The sequence below is a fragment of the Marmota flaviventris genome, chromosome 16, assembly GCF_047511675.1.
Source record: "Marmota flaviventris isolate mMarFla1 chromosome 16, mMarFla1.hap1, whole genome shotgun sequence".
Taxonomy (NCBI): domain Eukaryota; kingdom Metazoa; phylum Chordata; class Mammalia; order Rodentia; family Sciuridae; genus Marmota; species Marmota flaviventris.
In genome coordinates this window covers 76,279,730-76,286,496 of record NC_092513.1, presented here as the reverse complement: position 1 = coordinate 76,286,496, position 6,767 = coordinate 76,279,730, and positions in this window count along the sequence as shown.

Genomic DNA, 6,767 nt, shown 5'->3' with positions numbered 1-6,767 from the left:
CAGTAATGTTCTTGGAACTTGTGACTCAGCCTCCTGTGAGATGCAGAGGCAGCAGCTGGCTGGTGTGCGACACCTAGAAGGCAGGTAGTTAGAAGAAAGGAGCGTTTTTATTATCCCATCAGAACTTAACGATGCTCTTGCTGCTGGTGTGAATCTCTGATGAGCAGAAAATTGCACATTCATTTCCCTGCAAATCTAGAGGTGGATCTGTAACCGAAAGCTCGGTCCTTGTCCCCGATGCCAATTCAATAACGAGGACACGGTTTTGAGAAAAAGGAAAGAGAAGTTTTACTGCTTTGCTAGCAAAGAAGAAACACGGGGAACTCAGGTCCCAGAGACTACCATTTGGTCCATCAGGAGGAACAGGAGGATTTTAAAGGAGCTATTCAAAGGTTACATCCTGGCAGGTGGTCCCAGGGTGACCTACTGTTGTGTTAGGATTCACTTGTTAATTTGGGAGACATTCACTTCCTAGATGTCTGGCAGACACCTCCTTCCTGCAGAGCACAGGTAACTCAAAGTCATCTTGCTCCCTCCCGGGTGGGGAGGGGGAGAGGGAGAAAAGGAAAAGGAAAACATGTCCCTTTAAAAAAAAAAATAAACCTCAGAGCTATATTCAAAAGGTGAATATACCGACTGTTAGTGATCCACCACACCAAGGAGGTTTTAATTTCTGACTCTGTAGTTCCTGGGGTACCTCCATCCCTCCCCAGAATTTGTTCACATCCCTGGGATTTATTCACGCCTTTAGAGAGCCTCCCCAGGACCTCACATGGAGCTCTGTGTTCCAGCACACATGCTCTGCCCAAGTCCCAATTCTCGATCCAGGTAGGCACAGTCCCTCTGAGCACGCAGAAGGCCCGAGGTGGAACGGACGAACCCCAGGCCAGCCAAACCCCAGGGCATCTCCAAGAGACAGATGCAATCTTCCTGATTGCAGGGGACACAACAAGCATCGTTTGCAGACATCGGGAATCCAGGGGAACTTGCTAGGTCCCCATGCCCGTTCCTCTCGGTGAGCACCGGCTGGAAGAATCAGACAGAAACAAAGGCAGGAGGTGACACCCTTCCAGAGGAGGAGGGCTGCGCCCGGACGCTGTGCCTGCCTCTGTCCCGGGAAGGACGGTGGGTGTGTGTGCAGGGAGTCAGGCACCCTCAAGTGCACCCGGGGGCCTGCGTTTAGGGGGAAATGAATTCATTAGCGCCGTGACCAATGGGAACGCAAAGCCAGCACTCGGGAGGCGTGGCCAGCCCCCGGAATCGCGCCGCAGCCCCGAGGATAAACCCAGGCGCTCGGAGCACCCGCAACGCCAGGCTCTGCTGCCTGGCACGGTCCCCGGAGCTGCCCCTTCAGCCCGGGTCGTACCCTGCTCAAGAGAAGTCCACAGGGTTCCAGCCAAACTCGTCCAGCCCAGCAAAGCTGCGGGAGAAGCCGCGCTGATGGGCGCTCTGCCTGGGCCAGAGCTCAGACAGAATTCAGGAACAGACTGTTAGCATTTCGCGGTGTCTGGAGGCTGTGAGGGCACGTGGACCCAGCCTCCATCCATAGCACGGAAAATCTGTCCCTGGCATTCGCTGGACACCACCCTGTTCCTGCCAAAAGCACAGCAGGGCTGCCGAGGTCCATGAGGGATGTGCCCTCCCAGGCAGATTCCAACTCCCCGCTTTGCTGGGCGCTATCCAGCCAGCAGATATGCTGTGCCCAAAAGGGAACTAAACATTTTGCCCAAAGTTTGGATCATGCGGTGACACCAAAAATTAGCACGTTTAAAAAAAATATTAGAAAAGAATTTTTTTCTTGAAAAAGCAAACTAATCCTGGAAACATTGACAGTTGTGTTACTTCCTATCCTTATGTTCAAATACTTAATTTTTCCTGACCAAAAAAAAAAAAAAAAGGAAAGGAATGTGGCTGTCCTGAAGAACTGTTCCATCTTCTTTTTAAAATTAAAACTTCAAGCCCGGCACAGTGGCGCACGCCTGTAATCCTGGTGGCTCAGGAGGCTGAGACAGGAGGATCACGAGTTCAAAACCAGCCTCAGCAACAGTGTTGCATTACGCAACTCAGTGAGATCTTGTCTCCAAATAAGATACAAAATAAGGCTGGGGATATGGCTCAGTGGTGGAGTACCCCCTGAGTTCAATCCCCAGTACCAAAAGAAAAAGTGGGACTTAAAAAAAAAAAAAAGCATCCTTAGCTGCTGAGCACACAAAGCCAGATTCCGCTTTATCTCAGGTTCCCAATGTACAGGATTTATTTTTCTTCCCTGTTTGTCTCTTCATCTGTACTGTCCTTGATTTCATTTTCCTTTCTTATGTGAGCCTGCCAAGTTACCTGCAAGCCCTTTGGAAGCAGAGGAGGAATTAAAAGTAAGTAAAAAGGTACTTGTAAATAAGCAAGGCAGAGGGTTTGGCATTTATGCACATTTATGCACAGTAGTCTGAAGAGGCCTTGCAGGGAGCTGGAAATGGCAGGAGAGGAACTGTTGGGCCATCTACATGTCCACAGGTCACCCAGGGGAGCAGGAAGCTGCCTGGTCTGGAGTATGCAAGATAGTAAGTAGTGAGTGCAGGGTCTTTCGATCAACTATCACTGTGTGATAAATCACCCCAAGACTTAGTCTTTGAAAACCACCACTTTTTTTTTTTTTAATCGCTCACAGTTTCAGGAAGACTCATCTGGGTGGTTGTGGCTTAGGGCCCTCTGTGGTGTGATCAGAGTGTAGCTGGAGCTGCCAGGGGCTGGGCAGGCCTATCATCACCAGCTCAGTCTTCACCGTGTGCTCACTCCCCAGGACAACTTGTGGGGCCACTAAGGTAGGAGGGAGCTGTCACTTCTGCTGGATGCTACAGATGCACCAGTCCTTAAGTGCATGCTAGATTTCAATTCTTAGCAGCAAAGGATGTTTCCCCCTCCAGGGGAGAAGACAGTCCTCACTGCTTGACAGGAGAGGTGCCCAAGAACCTACAAGTGTATTTTAAAACTGCCACCCTGCAGTTTAATACCGCGCACCATGGGCAAACCTCATCTCCTGTTGTGCAGGGAAGTTGTGACAAACAGAACTGGGGTTTCTGCAGCCCAGCAGAGCATGCCCACATGGATAGGCGGTGCTGGGGGAGAAAACGTGCTTCGCTGGGAGAACAACCCCCATCAAGCATGTGTCACATGGATCTCGTCCCAGAGCCCTGCCAGCCCCTCACCCTCGGGCCAAGCATATGCCAAGCTGCTGGCTGCAATCACCGTGCCCCCAAGAAAGGGGATACCCACCAGGCACCGCTGCTGCCCTCTTCTGCCAGGAGCACATTTGGCTTCTGCTCTCCTGGGAACAATGGAGACACTAGAGCCTAATTAGCCTCTGGCTCTGAGGCTAAGGAAAAAAACACAATATGTGCTTTCTATTTAAAAATTTAACCAGATTTTTTTTTTAAAGTATAAGAGCTAAGTTCCTAGTCTCAAACCCACCCCTGTGGCGAATTCAGCGGCACCTTTGGATATCTCTGGGTTTTGAGGACTTAGAGCTTTAACATGTGGCTGCGTGCCTCAGAGAAGACATGGGACCAAAGGACCAAAGAGATGGGACATTCTCGAAAGCTCGACCTGGCCAGTCTGAGGAGGGCTCCAGGCACTCTCTGCAGGTGACCAAGGCCTCTGTTTCCCCCTCAGGCACCCTGGATGCCCTTGGGGCCTCTTCTTCAGACTCCAAGGCCTTGTGCCCTGAAATCACCAAAACAGAGCTCTGCTCACAGGCAGCCGGCTGCCCTCCCCTGTCCACACTGGGGGGAGCCTGCCCGTCCACACAGCTGAAACCCGTGGTTTCCCCTGACACTCAAAGACATGAGCGAGGAGCCTAGCCCAAAGATGAACCCCAGGATCAATGCCAAGACAGGACTGACCCTCCGGTGCCTTTCCCAAGGCCCCCTCTGTGAGAATGACACTTGCCATAAGCTGAGCCAGACCTGCTGTGGACTGCCTCCGGTAAGGTCAGGGTCAGGAGGAACGCGGGTGACTGGGGCCACCAGCAGCAAACCTCGTGGGAGTTGGCTGAGTTAGAGCTTTGAGGATATCAGTGCGTCAGATAAACGTGCTGTTTCTTTTTTTAAAAAATATATATTTATTTTTTACTTATAGGTGAAGACATATCTATATTTTATTTTTTTATGTGGTGCCGAGGATCGAAGCCAGGGCCTTGCACGTGCTAGGTGAACGCTCTACCTCTAAAGGCACAGTTTCCTAAATGCACAGTTTCTTAAACTAGACCCTTCTTCTGCAGTCCCACTAGCGTCACACACAGGAAAATGACAGGTATGGAGACGTAGAGAATGAAGACCATCTGGAACAGTGTTGACTTTTAGTAGATCTTTTCCTTGGGCTTCTAGGAGACGAGCATTGACCGTCACGCGTGGTCCTAGCCGGCCTGCAAGCACTCAGAGTAATGAGGCTCTACCTGTTCCCCAACTCAAGATCAAGAAACTGAAGCTCAGACAGGGGGACTTTAGGACTCCAAGTCAGTGCCACTCACCTGCGTCAGGCCCACTGGGTGGGACACTGTGCCATTTCTGAATTCTCTTTTAAGGATACTGGGTTTTAGTTAGTTAGTGTGTGTGTGTGTGTGTGTGTGTGTGTGTGTGTGTGTTGTGAGAGATGAGGTCTCTCTGTGTTGCCTGGGCTGGCCTCAAACTCCTGGGCTCCAGTGACCCTCCTGTCTCAGCTTCCTCCGGAGTGCCCGGATTCACAGGTCTGCACCATCTTACCAATGTCCAGCTCAGTTTTTAAATTTTATATCGAGCAGGCGGACTCACTGCCGGGTTCTTAGCACAAAAGCAGAATGAGTGCACAATCAAGCTTTCAGGTAGCACGCACACCATGGGGCACAGAAGAGTTCCTCTTCAGAGGCTGGAGGAATGGGTGGAGTCTGCCTGCAGGGCGACCCTCCCCTGTAAGGGAGCAGACCCCTCCAGGCCACCTCTGAAGGGGAAGCAGGTGCTGGGACCCAGGCCTCACCTGATTGGAACTGCCTGCACGTGTAGGGACTGAGCAGGCCTCAGGGTCAGCCGGCCTCACCTGCCTCCGCCCCAGGACGTCTGACGCCAGCGCCTCACAGCCACCCTCCAGGCCCCCGTCAATCCAGCAGCTGGGCCTCTGTGTGGGGCCTCTGGTGTCCTGTGATCTGCAATAGCCTCTCACCCCCTACTGCCCTCCCAAGCCCAGGAGGCCGATGCCAGCTCCCAGTGACCAGGAACCCTGTGCTGCTGGCCTGAAACCTGCCTGTCACCAAGGCCACCACCACATCTGTGGGGGCATAGTGAAGGACAAGGCAGAGTATTTTCTCTGTTGACTTGTCCCATTTCTTCTTCTTCTTTATTTTTTTTAAATCAACTTACTGTTTAAGTGAACAAGTAAAAGAGTATCTGTTTATGGTGTATGATGTTTTGATATTTTGTGAATTGGCCAAATCAAGCTGTTTAACATATCGATCACCTCATATATTTGTGTGTGTGTATGTGTGTGTGTATGTGTAAGAACACTTAATATTTGTTTCCTTAGCAATTTTCAAGTGTACATTACCTTGTTAGTAACTACAGTTCACCTTGATTTACAACAAAGCTCTAGAACTTATTCTTCCAGTCAAACCAAAGTTTGTACCCTTTGGAAAACATCACCCCACTCCCCCTCTGTCCGCAGCCCTTGGTTACTACCATTTGACTCTATTTATATGAGCTCAACTTTTCTACAGTCCAAAATGAGTGAGGTCATGCACCATTTGTCTCTCTGTGCCCGGCTTATTTCACTCAAGGTAACATCGTCCAGGTTCATCTCTGTTGCCCAGAGTAACAGGATTTCCTTTTGTAAGACTGAATAATTGCAGCCAGGCACAGTGGCCCATGCCTGTAATCCCAGAGGCTTGGGACAGGGAGGCCGGAGGATCGCAAGTTCAAAGCCAGCCTCAGCAATTTATTGAGGTGCTAAGCAACTCAGTGAGACCCTGTCTCTAAATAAAATAAAGAGGCCTGGGGATGTGGCCCAGTGGTCGAGTGCCCCTGAGTTCAATCCCTGGTACCCCCACCAACAACAACAAAAAAAGACTGAATAGTTGCAATGAACACACATCTCCTCGTGGCTCTATTTCATTAAAAGAGAGAGAGGAGAGAGAGAGTTCCGAGATGACAGAGAAACCCACAAAAAACTTCAAAGTTTTCTATGACACTGAAAGTCACATATTTGAAGACTCACAGAAGAACTGAACTGACTTAATCAAAGAGCAGCAAAGTGACTTCCTGCTGTTGGGTGACTTTTCTTCAACAGTTCAGGAGCTTTGCCCTGCAGATCCTCTGCTTAAACCACCCTCTACAAGCACCTTCACAGCAGAGCTGGGCGGGCGGCTGGCTGGAGGTACCGCCGTGGACAGAAGGATCCAGGCTTCTTGTTCTCTACCTCCCTGTTCACAGTTTTTTGTTGGTTGGTTGGTTTTTATGATTGTCAGTTTGGAACACAACAAGCCAGCTCCCTTTCATCAACTGGACCCAAAGCCACATGGACCTCCTAGATCAGCCAAGGGGCTTCTCCGGGCAGGTTTCCATTTGCCTTTCTGTATAACAGAGCACATTTTCCTTCCTTCTGGAGCCAGAGACACACCGTCTCTCAGAGCAGAGGCAGAGCCTGTGCTGAGGTGTTCCTTTCTAAATAACTTACTCCAAAGTGGATCCTTATGGCTCCCTCAGGTCCTCCTGGCATGTCCTCTACTTTGCACGGAGCCGGGTATGGGTACT